Below are 13,288 nucleotides of genomic sequence, written 5' to 3' on the forward strand. Positions count from 1 at the left end.
TATTATTATTATTATTATTTGACACCTCCAGGGAGTCCAAAGACTCATCGAGGGAGAGTGTGCCAAATCTCGTTTGTAAAATTTCAAAATTGCATGACACACAATCCTTTACCTGCGGAATGTCACAGCACAACTAACTGGAAATACGGATAATCCTTAGTTTTTGAATTAATCCATTTTTAGAAGGGACTCAACGGTCTGTTTTTTAACATTGAAGTCTATGGGAGACCGCTGTGCACGTCATGATGCGTTAGCAGGCGCCTAGTCCTCATCCGCAAGCGGAAGTGAGGCGGGGGGTGAACGGATGTTACATCAGGCAGACGTCACACTGACGCACCGATATGTAGAGAAGACTAGCATTGCGCTACTGGAATAATGGCGCCCAGCGATTTTGAAATAGATATTCCTTTACCAGAGAAACTGAAAGTACGTAGGATATAAAGAAAACAGCTATAACACAAATCAGAAGCATTTTTGCTGGATGTCACCACATATAAAACCTATTAGTGAAGAACTTAAGAACTAACCTAACCTAACCATGCAATGTGTCTTGCAATTTTCCAAAGGAGTTAAACACCATCCAAAGCAAGATAGGGAACCTCGGTAAACAAGCCGCGTGTGGTCAGCCGCATATTCGCGCAAGCGACCGTATCGTAACCAGAGACATACGAAGACCACGGCCGCTATCCTAACTCAAAGGCTGAGAGAGAGAGAGAGAGCCAAGCGTCACAGTGACGTCAACCTGATTTTACTTCCGTTTCATCTCCCCCTTCTGGTGACGTCTCTTCCAGTTGCGAACGAAGACAAGGTACCCGCTCACGTATTAGTGCGTCCGCTGCGGTCTCCCATAGGCTACCATGTTAAAGAATCGGCCGTTTGAAAGGAAGGAGTCCGATTTTCGTAATGGATTAATTCCCAAACCTGAAACGAGCCGGAATTTTAGTAAGTTGCGTTATTCCCACTAAAAGGTAAGAAATTACCTGACATGCTAATTTAAGAATTTCGTGTCGAGACATTCGTTTGCAAGTTTTGTCATAGTTTCTACATTCCGCTTTGAAATAATGTTGGATCAAATACCCACTTGACTTATATAATTATTATTAATTATTTCTACGAGAGTCCATTATTTCCTTTTGCCAATTATAAAAATAACATTCCGCTTTGAAATAATGTTGGATCAAATATCCACTTGACTTATATAATTATTATTAATTATTTCTACGAGAGTCCGTTATTTCCTTTTGCCAGTTATAAAATAAGAATTTTTTTTATGTAGTCCAGTACTTTTTTTGTATCAAGCTGAGTATTTTCATGCTCTTCGTGTTGTGTACAGCTGATAATATTCTTCACATAGTTGCCCTGTAGTACTGTTGACTGAACGTTCTATCTTCAGCCAATGAAGTGAGAGAGAGGGTATTTTTAAGTTTGTGATGTTTAAGATGGGTGTATGTTTAGAGTATGTGTGTTCAAGGGAAATTAAGTTGGTGAAAATATGTGTGTTCAAGGGAAGTTAAGTTGGTGAAAATGTAAAGAGGTGTTTTTATTTAAGAAAATACGCGTAGAGCAAATAATGATTGCAAAATAATAAAGTTTTAATTTTGGAGTAATCTATGTTATATCAGTAAGTTTTTTAACTAAAGTTATTATTTACAGTATACAGTATACAGTTCTGTATATGTACATCAGAATTATTAAACCAGTATCATCTGTTTCATATAAAGTTACTCAAACGAAAATTGATATTCTAAGTTTATGATGTGACATTTTTTTAATAGTTAAGAATATTAATTGGAAATGAGTTTGAGAAGCATCCGAACTAATGAAGCTACTCGTCGGTTTATATTGTAATCAGTATTGTCCACAAGGGATAATATTTCCATCTCACTTGGTGTGAAATATTTTATATATTAAACGTTAATTATTTTTGATATAAAGAACATCTAATGTCTTAGCTATTTAAAATCACTTGCATAATAAAATTGATTTAATGTTTCTCATATTAATAATTTTCAGTAGCGAATGACATAGACGAAAATCATTTCTGGTTAGTGTATATAGTTCAAAATTAAACTGCTGTGACTTAGAATGCAAAAATTTTATTGACAGAGCATATGCTATGCGGTGACATCATGCTCTACTAACAGTTTTTGCATTTTAACCAACAGTACACGTCCAAGATTTTATGTTTCTGGAATTGTTGTATACCTAATAAGGTTATCCTAAGAATAGAAGACCCCAGCTAAATTATGTGGGTGTTTGCTGATAATGGAATTTGTTTATACTTTCAGGAGGCTGCAATTCTCACAAAGGTAAAACCTCCTGTTTTTTTGCTTTTAGCAAGCTGATGTTAAACCTCTGAATTCAACTATCTTCCTTGGTGACTGATGTTCACTACTCCAACTGGCTACTTCTTTCCAATTTCACAGACTGAGCTGGATTAGAAGCTGATATATGTGCTATATGCAATGCCTTGAAGCAAATTGTTCATCTACTGAACAGCATACCTGACAGTTCTCTTCACTCACCCAACACTAGCTCTCTTCCTAACCAGTTTTTTCCCCCAGCTACACTGTTGAGGTAACTCATCTGCTTGATAATTCAGATCATGTTCTGAATTATCAAGAAAACATTTCACTCTAGTGGATTGCCTTTTCCTCAGGTATTCATAATTTCTAATTTCATATCCTTTGGCTACTATTGCAAGTCAAGTGGGAAGATCTCTGAGTATTTTACTTTCCATGATTCAGACTTTTTTTCTGTTCTTCAGATCCAGATACTTGTGATCACGCTACAAAAATTATCCATGTTGAAGGATGGCTTTCATTATCTCACTTTGTTGAAAATTCTTACCTAGTATCCAAACCATGGTTTTTCAAAGAGTGTTCCAAGGAAGTCCAAAGGGAAAAAACAGCATATTTTAAGTTGTTTCAGACAAAAATCTTGCTTCATTTGAGCCTACACTGAAGCCCATAACAATCATTGACAAAGTTATCTGACTTTCAAAGAACTAAATATAGAAAATTTGCAATATGTACAGAAGGTGAATCATTCCATTTGGTCCCTCTCTCATGTAAAAATAAATGGATAAATAAATCTACTAATATCTCTTATTTTCTATAGGGAGTATGTAAGACCATTTTAGTTCTCTCTAACTTTTGTTGACTGAGGGAGACAGTTCAGTCTCCTCCAGTAGCCAGAAATGGCTGACCCAAGGCCATCACTAATTATAAATGGCATCTAGTGAAGAGAGACAAGTGATGCCATCCCTAATTCCCTTTAACACAATATATTGTTGTTTGAAATAGTGTGGGTTCTACAGTCGATTTTCTTGAGTTTATGGGACAAAAAAACAAACAAACAAAAAAAACTGAGTTTTTGGGAGTAAAAACCTGCTTGTTTGTGTCAGAAAATGTTCCTTTAACTGTTACAATCAAGTTAACTCTATTTGGACGGTTTACATGCCTCCCATATTCGGACAGTTTTTTTTAGTATGGAAAGAATCGTCATAAGATATTCAAACTTCGTGGGTAGGTTCCTCCATCTATTGCCAACCAATTGAAGTTTATTTAACTTGGATTTCTGGCCTTGTGTGACATTTAAAGAGAAAAATTTGAACTGGAATCATATTAAGGGCCTCCGTAGCACGATTGGAAAAAATAGCCTAAGTTCGATTCTCGTCGTGACGGGAGGAATCTTTATATATGGACTTTTTCAATCGAAGGTGAGTTAGCCGATCTCATACGGGTGGCAGGGTTTTTTCTCCCAGAAACTTGGGTTTTTCAGTCTGCATACAGACAAATCAGTCCTTCAGAACACATGCAATTTACAGTCAAAAAATACTAGTTGTGGTGGAGGGTGTAGATGGCGTTAATGTGGATGATTGGTAGTAGATGTTCGGGGTGGAGACTGAAAGTTGTACAGTAGGTGTCCTCCCGTGATGAGTCTTCGGACTCCTTGGAGGTGTCACGAATAATAATAATATGCAACACAATGCATAAACCACATGACTGCAGGGATTTCCGGGAGGTCACAATATGGCATCTGCCATCAAATATCCGCGTTATCTTACTAATGATCAAATTGATGAATTGTTAACAACAAATGAGTCGGGAGAAGAATCGTCTAAGTTAAGTGAATTGTGTACTTCAGATGAAGAGGATGCTGGTGATTCTTCTACATAAATTAATGTAATTTTGCATAATCAAGTGGGCATCCCTTGATTATGTAAATTTTATAAAACACTATTATTGCCATTTTTGTGAGTGAACAAGTATATATCAAGAATGTATGATACTGTCCGAACTTCTTACTTCATTAAGAATTTTAATTTATTTCATTTATCATTTTTTTGCAAAATTAATTCAGCACATGGGACAATGCCAGTAGAACATAAAGTCAGCAGTTAAAGGGTTAATTGGTATCTAGATTCAAACTCAGAATAGCTTTCTTTGGGCAGCTAAGTGCTATGGATGTCAACACCACTTCTGCAGAGGACTACAGGCTTTTAATCTCTCACTCTCACACACACACTTTGGGCACTACGCCACCTGAAGAATGATGTTACAAGTTTCATTCTAGTAGCTGATTTTTCTTTGGAGTGGTTCTGAAGATTTTGGAAAAGTTGGTTGAGTTTGCATACAGAAATGGATTTATAGAGAATCTATAAATGAACATGGGTTTACTACAGGGAAGATCATGTTTGAGCAACTTGTTATCATTCTGAAATAAAGTTACCATTGAATTAAGGTGAATGGATACAGAATTATACTTTTGGACTTTGCTAAGGCATTTGACAAAATACAGCAGCATGGAAGACTGTTGCATGAATTGGAGAAAATGGAAATGAATTATAAAATATTAGTGTAGCTAAAAGGATGACTGACTGACAGATATCACAAAGTGGTATGTGGGGTTGTGAGTCTGCAAGATTTAAGAGTGTATCACAAATCCATTGTTATTCAATCTATACATTAATGCCATTTAGAAGGAGAAATACATCTATTTGCTGATGATGTAGAGATAAGCAAGCAGGATAATCAGGAATGCATCTGATATGCAGTACTTGCAGAATGATTTGAATAGGCTGGAATTGTGGGCATGTAAAAATGGCTATCAGTTCAGTGTTAGTAAATGTGAAGTCATGCACTTTGGTGTGATGAGATATCATTTTCATATTCTATTGGTGGTATCATGCTAGAATAAGTTGATCAATCTAGAGATCTTGAAGTTTTAGTAGATAGGAAGTTGATGTTCAAGGACCATCTAGCAAAGAATGCAAATTCAACTCAGGGGATAATTTTAATGAAACAAACCTTGACATATAAAGGAAGTCATTTTGTCTCTTTACGAGGCATTGATACAATCTTATTTGGCTATTGTGCACAGATTGGAACTCCAGGTTTCTGCAGTAATGCTGAGAGTGCAAAGGAGAGTGTTAAAAATGATATCTGAATTGTGGAAAATATAAATTATGAAGACAGATTGAGAATCTGTTGACTTTGGTCACTAGCAAACAAGAGAAAGAGAGGATGATATAATTGAGACTTATAAACTTCTGAAAGGGTCATACTGGATGTTAAAAATACCAAGCAATTTTAAACCTGGTTTTACTCCATTTCCCAAGTAAGCAAACAGACAAGTTTGTGCCTGCAAGTGATGCAAGTCTAGCTGATCCTACAGGTAGTGCAAGACCAAGGCAACTCGTGGTAAAGGTGGCATAAGCTCTGATCACTAATCTTAATATTTACCCTTAATGCCAAAACACATCTCCAAGAAGGGGATGTATGATGTTTTATATTAAAGGCAAGCTGAAAGACATTTTTAAAATGTCTTTTTCATAACTCAATAGAAATAGTAATTTAAAATATCTTAAACACAATACCAGGTGATAATTTTTAAAGATAAAAAGGATGTAATTCTTAGTGCTTTCATGTTAAAAACGAGAGTCTGCCTGCATCTAAAGTAGTGAAAAATATTACTAATGATATAGTATAGTGGCCCCTTGCCTTTAATACAAAACATCATACATCCCCTTCTTGGAAATGTGTTTTGGCATTAAGGGTAAATATTAAGATTAGTGATCAGAGCTTATGCCACCTTTACCACGAGTTGCTTTGGTCTTGCACTACCTGTAGGATCAGCTAGACTTGAATCACTTGCAGGCGCAAACTTGACTGTTTGTCTGTTTGCTTACTTGGGAAATGGAGTAAAACCAGGTTTAAAATTGCTTGGTATTTTTAACATTTATTATACCCAAGGTAAAATACTTTCTACGGTCATACTGGATGTCGGTAGATAAAAATTTTCAATTTATGGAGAGTGGGTAAAGGACAAGCAGGCATCCTTGAAATTTGAGAATGAATGGCATCAAGGAGTGACAGTTAAATATTTCTTTCCTATATTAGTGCATGATAGGAATGCATTGCCATTAGAGATAGTGAGTTCTGGTAGTGTGAATGAATTCAATAACAGGTATAACAGCTGGTGCAAATAATGCCTCCCTCAATGAACCTCTGATTCCCTGGAGGTTTCTCTTAATAAAAATTCCTTCCTAGATGATCTTGAGAAATCATCTCCAGCTGGACTATTGCACTGCATGCCTTTCGTAACCTTCCACTAGAAGAATCTTGAACGACTGGACTAACACCCATCCTTTATCATCTTTACATCCTATTATATTCAAGTGGCATCCACCTCCACAGCATGGAAACAAGCCCTTATTCAGTTGATTCCAAAAAAAATGGAGATAAGCATCTGTTATCAAACTATCAATGCTATTTAATGTAAAATAACGTCATCAATGGTCAACTTCAATACCTGGAGAATTGTCAACTAATTAGTGACCACAACACACATTCTGCCAGCCAAAATCTACAGCACATCTCACTTATATCACCCATCTCTAGACACCTGCCGTGTGTTAAGATTTGGAGAAAATTATGTTATTGTACTTGACAATAATACTTGACATTTACAAGTCATTTTATAAGTTCTGACATTAAGAGATTCTCAAGCAAATCACCTTCTACCCTTTGTAATTGATATCTCATCATACTACGGAGAATCTGAAGAATGAACACTAACATTCACTGCAAGTAATGTTAGTTTCATTCTTCAGATTGTCCTATTAATGCAGGTGTTTTTCAGGGCTCTGTTATCTCATTCTGCACATTTTCTTCCTCATATTCATAAATTGTCTTCTCTCACTGGCTTTGAACCCTATCTATAGTTTTGCTAATGATAGCACTCTATTACTCATATGACAAACCAAGCAGTGCTCAAACATCTCGAACTCCAAGATTTTCTGCAGCCAATATCATAAATACTGATCTCTGTATCATCCATCAAGGGTGATGATAACCTAGTTGCCTTTAATGTTTCCAAAACATATTTTATGTTTTTTGTTTGGCCTTAGTTCCCCCCTCCCCCACACACTTTTAGAAATGCTTATTTTAGCAGTCAAGAACAGATCTGTCTTTTTGAGCTGACACACCCCTAGCCTTTCCTCAGCACAAATATATCATTTCTTTCAACATCCTTGCCTTGGGGAGGGGAAGCTGCATTTTTTTTGCCCAAGAATGAACAGATTTTTATTATTTATAATGATGGGCACTCTATATAGTCAAAAGACTCATTGTGGGAGTCCCACTCTATCCATTAACATAATACTTATATATCTCCTTAAACCTATTCACTGTTGGGGTGCTCGTACCACCTCTGACAATCCATTCCACTGTAAAATTTATTTGATTTTAATTCTTTATATATTCTTTAAATTTTTTATTGTATTCTTGATTCAAAATCTCCATTCAATATTTTTTTTTTCTTGTCTTCTCTAACTTATTTAATTTAACTTAACAGTCGTAACTCCGAGTTGTACTATTGTTGTTTGAAATAGTCTTATCACCTTTAATCCTTTCAGTCTACAAATTACCCCCCCCCTTCTCAAGGTCGTAACTATGCTACTTTCACGCCTGTGTAGTTTAGATCTAGAAATTGCCTCTGGCTGGAGCCAATTCCTTTTTCTAACTGGCTGGCTTTCTATAACACTGAACTTTAAAAATTTATTTGTATTAACGCTGCACCATTAAAGATCGTGCAAGGAATTGTTTGTCTTTCCTATGCATGTAAGAGAAATGCTAAGCGGAACATGGAAATATCTCTAAAAGTCAGCTCTAAGTCAAGCAACATTTGAAACTTACTATTAGTCAGTCATTGCTACTTTTACTTTTGAGGACATACAGGTTCTATCTTTTTATGAGAAGTGCATTGGTAAGGCAGAATCAGGCAAGTTATTAACAAACAAAACAGTTTATTCATTCTAAATCAAGGTAATTACAAAGATTAATACTACACATATCAAAATATCTGGCTCTAATTCACTCCATTAAATAACATGGAAACAATGTAAATCACGTGTCTGGTTCTCCACTCAATTAAATAAGATTTTCTTGCTTAAGCTTAATGACAAAGAAAATAAATACATTCACATAGAAATCAGACACGTGGATAGACTTATTCACACTATAAATTAATTTAACTCAGGCTATAAACAGTATTAGGCATAACTAAAACTTTACATTCAATTTCATTACATAATATTAGCTAATTCCTCAGAACTCTGTAAACTTGTTCCCAATTACTTAGAAGTACGGCTTTTCGACGTCACTATTGTTCTTTATGCTAACAAGCTATAGGATCAGCAATCTTTGCCTTAAATTTCACAATCTAGGAAAGTTCTATAAAATCTTACTTGCTACCTTGTCAGCCAATTCAGTATACAGGATCCTAGAGATCGCGAACGCATTCTTCTACTTTCCGGTTTTAACCACATACGGGCACTATTTCACGACATCGATGATACATCACACTCGAAGATCATCACAGAACTTAGTAGTGGAATTTCTGGAATAGACCGTCACTGCTGTTATGAACGTCCTATCATCGTCGGACTTCTGCTGGTGGGATGTGAATCCCCATCCTTGGAATGACTGGACACACAGGAAACTCCTCATAGCGAGAGCCAAGAACAGAGCAGGAACAGAGAGCCCTTTGGCCCCTCGATTCTTTCCTTTAATCCTACTCTCTCGACCTTGGAACTCCTACAGATTGAGTCGCTTGGATTTTCTTGGGGGGGGGGTCTTCTCCTCCACCCTGCGGTCGCTGAGTTAAGATGGAAAAATTTCACCTCTCTCCAAGTAAAGAACAGTCTGCACACACACTTATTGACCACACTCTTTGACAACTTCCAAGTGTGACCTCTTGTTTTCTCCCTACTCATGTATTGAAAAATTTCTTCTGCATCAATCTTATAAAATCCCTTTAGTAACTTACAAGTTCCTGTCATATCCCCTCTCTTCTGCTTGTCAACTAAACTCTACAGCCCACACATCCTCAGTCTGTCCTCATAAGTAACATTCCACAGACATGTCATCAGCTTGGTCACTCGTCTCTGAATCTTCTCCATTACCTCCTCATTTCCAAGAAACGCAGGTGACCAAATTTGTGCAGTAGTCAACATATGTCCTAATCATAGCCTTATAAATAGGGATAATAATCTCCCTGTCTTTTCTTGTCATTATGTTCTTCAGCATCCAAGTAATCTTCTGAGTTATTTTGCCAACTCTTGCAACATGTCTTCTGAATTTCAAATCTCAATCCACTATCACCCTCAAGATCCCTAGATTCATCAATTTCTTGTAAATTAGTACCATCAGTATGATATGAAGTGTATAATCTTTTCATCCCAAAGTGCATTACCTTATGTTTTACAAATTGAATTGATAGCCTTTGCTCACACTGCCAATTTATTTAAATCATCCTGTAAGATATATCTACATCACCTTTATCAACTATTGCCCTCCCTAGGTTTGCAAACAATTGAATATCCACCTTCAGATCTTCTGTGATACCATTAATGTACTTAAAGATTAGTGGCCCTAGTACAGAGTCCTGGGACACCCCGCCTTAATTCCATTCCACCATACATCATCCTCTGATGTCTGTATATCAGCCACCCCCTATCTATGCCACTAGCTTCATATCCATTCCCATTCACTTCAACTTATGTAATAGTTTTTCATGTGGTATTCCGTGAAATGTCTTTGCAAAGTCCAGCAGTATCATGGTATAACCATTTCCTTTTCTGCCTCAGGACCTGCCTTTGTAAAAGATTAGACCTACCTTTTACAAAGCCATGTTGCCCTCTATAGAGTATCATATTCCTAATCCACCCAATTTCTTGAATTTAACTTTTAACCAACTTTTCCAATACTTAAACCACTACTCCAGAGATACTAATTGGTCTGTAATTTGCTACTTCTGTCTTGGAGCCACCTTTAGGCAATGGAAGTAACTTACCCACTTTCCACTTCCTTGGAACCTTGCTAGAGCTGAGACTTAGATTAAACAACTTTATCAGAGGTACTGTCAGTTCACCAGCACATTCCTGTAGCACACGAGCTGACCTACCATCTAGGCCTACTGCTGTATTCACATTATATTTTTCAAGATACTGAGTACCTCCAGTTCATCTACCTCAATGTTCATATCAGTCTTTGTCATCTCAGTAACTGAAAGTCACCACCTGGATGATATACTCTTGCAAAGTGATCGCTTAGTAATTGAACTATTTCTTCTGCTTCTGTCACTTTCCTGCCATCAGTGCTGAGTAAAGTTATCTTTCCATAATCATTCTTTCTCTTACTTGCTACATAGCAAAAAGACTTTTTTAGGATTTACTTTGGCCTGCTTAGCTAATTTTCTCTCGTAATCTGATTTAGTCTTCCTTACCATACTAGTTACTCTTCTTGCTTGTGCTTTATACTGCTCATGGGCATGCTGATAACCTTGTTGTTTATATTCCTTCCACAATGCTTTCTTTTTTTGTAGCTCCTGCTTTATATTCCTAGTTATCCTCTTAACCCCTACTCAGTTTATCCACTTAACCTTGGGTTTGCACTCTGATACTGCTTTGCTCAAACAATCCCTGACTGCTTCTCATGCTAATGACATTTTTCCCATGTAGTTTCTTATGCCATGGCACTGCTCCAAGTTGCCTCCTAAGTTTGTCATAATCGACAGCTTTTGTAGTTTCACATAAATCCTTTCTTGACCGAAATTTCCATGTTGAGCAACCTTCCAGGACAAGACTTCATGGTCACTTTCCTTGATCGGAGGTAGAATTGCTACTGCAGTTATAGATAGATCTTCTAAAGCTGTTATCAGATCCAACACTTCCAAACCCCTGGTTTATTCCATCACATGCTGTTTCAGATAATTATCCCTTAGCACTGTATAAATTTCATTTTGCCATGTGCCCTTTCCTCCTTCCACTCTCTATCACCATAGTTGAAGTCTCCCCTGATAATTGCTCAGCCTGCACTCATTGTGCTAATCTGCTGATGCATGTCATCCACATCTTCTTCTGGACCCTCAAGTCTATAGAGCAACCAACAATGTATTTTGTCTTATTGGCCTCTATCTCACACTAGACAGTTTCCATCAGACTTTATGATCTTCTTTAACTTCTGTTTTTGTTAGTTGAAGTCCTTCAGCAAATGTAAGAAAACTTGTCGAAATATGGAGATTCTCTGTAGCCTAGGTGTGACAGTTTTGAGTGTGCTGTTCTACAAATGTGAAAATGCACTTCATATGGCAGTTTGACAGTCCAACCAGGAAGAGGGCGTAAATCTTGAAATTCCACAAATGACTAAGATGTTGCAACTGCAGCTGTTGAGCAGTCAAATGAAAATGCTGTAGGTTCATTTGCACATGCTGTAGAACAGTGTTTCCCAAACTTATGGATGTAAAGGTCCCCTTGGAAAAATTAAAATATTTCACGTTCCCCATCAAAAAAAAAAAAAAAAAAAAAATTCGTAATAGACATATATTATTATAATATTTATTGTATTTATATTCAATACAAAACATACATAGCAAATATCGCAAAATCAAATGCAAATATTACATTTTTAGCATCTTACATACACATAAGACATGGCACACTTAGTCTTAAAACATTTTAAATTTGTTTTCATTATTTCATGGCCCCCTCAACAAAACTAATCGCCCCCAAGGGGACTGTGGCCCACAGTTTGGGAAGCGCTGCTGTAGAAGACAATTAGATTTGCCTTACACAAGAGTATGGAGAACTTTGCATAAAGCATTGAAATGCTACCCATATAAACTCAGCCACAACCAAGAGTTGCAAACAGGAGATGTCAGCATCCAAGGAATGTCTGCATTAATATTTCTGGCATGCATAGGGTAGACTAGGTTTGGCCTTGGGATATTCTATGGAGTGATGAAGTTTATGTTTATTGAATAACATTCAAACTGTCACATCTGAGCTACAGAAAATCTCAGTGCAATATCAACAAGTTTTCTTACATTTGTTAAAGGTCGCAGTATGGATAGGATATTTATGACTAAGTTCGTAATCAGGCCATTTTTCTTTAAAGAAATCCATCGAACCAGACCTGTGACCTTGCATGATAAGAGCTATGCATTATCAGGACATGGTAGCAGTTTTGTCATCTCACAATTGCAGCAAAGAGTGCCTGAATACAACATTGTTGATGCAAGATGGAGCACCTCCCTATATAGGATGCAAAGTTCAACAATTATTGCATGAATATTTGACAGAGGATAGAGTAATCAGTCATTCATTTTCTATGAAATGGCTACTGCATTCGCCAGATGTTAACTCCTGTGACTTCATCACCTGGAAAATTTGAAAGATAAAATGGCACATGTGCAAAACCTTTTAAAAGATCTGTTGCCTTCTGCTGTAGACAATGCTCTTTGGCAGTGTTTGCTATTGGTTCTGCACAAAAGCCATCAAATTGAACGTAGCCTCATTTGAATCTCCTTGACAGCTTCTTGCAGCATGTCAACTGTGTGATATGTTTTTATATCATATTATTTTGAGTGAAATAAACCTCATTGAATAACTTTCTTTTGTCATTGACTTTGAATCAGTTCATATTCTCATATTATTTGGTTCACATTAATGTAATTTCTCCAGCTTATAGGACCCTATATCTGCTATCAGTCATTTATGAAGTAATGTTTTTTTTCAGAATCTCTTCCCATGATTTGATTAGGATACTCAACAAGTTTGAAATATTTTGTCTACTGATTTTCTCTCTCTCTCTCTCAATTGCTCTGAATAGGGATACTTTAATTTGAAATACCCTGTTTTTTAAAAAAAAATAATATAACATACATTTAATGTGATTTATTGATGATGTATTATTCTTATATGATCAAAATATATTTAACTGAT

At 36.4% G+C, this 13,288-nt stretch overlaps 1 protein-coding gene across 6 annotated transcripts in view; it reads left to right on the plus strand.

Annotated features, from left to right (window-relative positions):
* The first annotated feature begins 842 nt into the window (after positions 1–842).
* Positions 843–13,288, plus strand: part of Mps1 (dual specificity protein kinase monopolar spindle 1) — a 199,875-nt gene continuing 187,429 nt past the window's right edge. For 3 of the 6 annotated variants that reach the window (XR_016548404.1, XM_090393598.1, XM_090393602.1), the window contains exon 1: positions 846–968. The gene's annotated coding sequence lies outside the window, so the exon portion shown is untranslated. Of the gene's footprint in view, positions 969–1,486; positions 1,622–13,288 lie in introns of those variants that run through there. The other 3 variants (XM_090393600.1, XM_090393601.1, XM_090393599.1) reach the window with 3 other exon arrangements.

Source organism: Typopeltis vanoorti, chromosome 6 (genome assembly GCF_054136105.1).
Source record: "Typopeltis vanoorti isolate ZY-2024b chromosome 6, IOZ_Tvanoo_1.0, whole genome shotgun sequence".
NCBI lineage: Eukaryota > Metazoa > Arthropoda > Arachnida > Uropygi > Thelyphonidae > Typopeltis > Typopeltis vanoorti.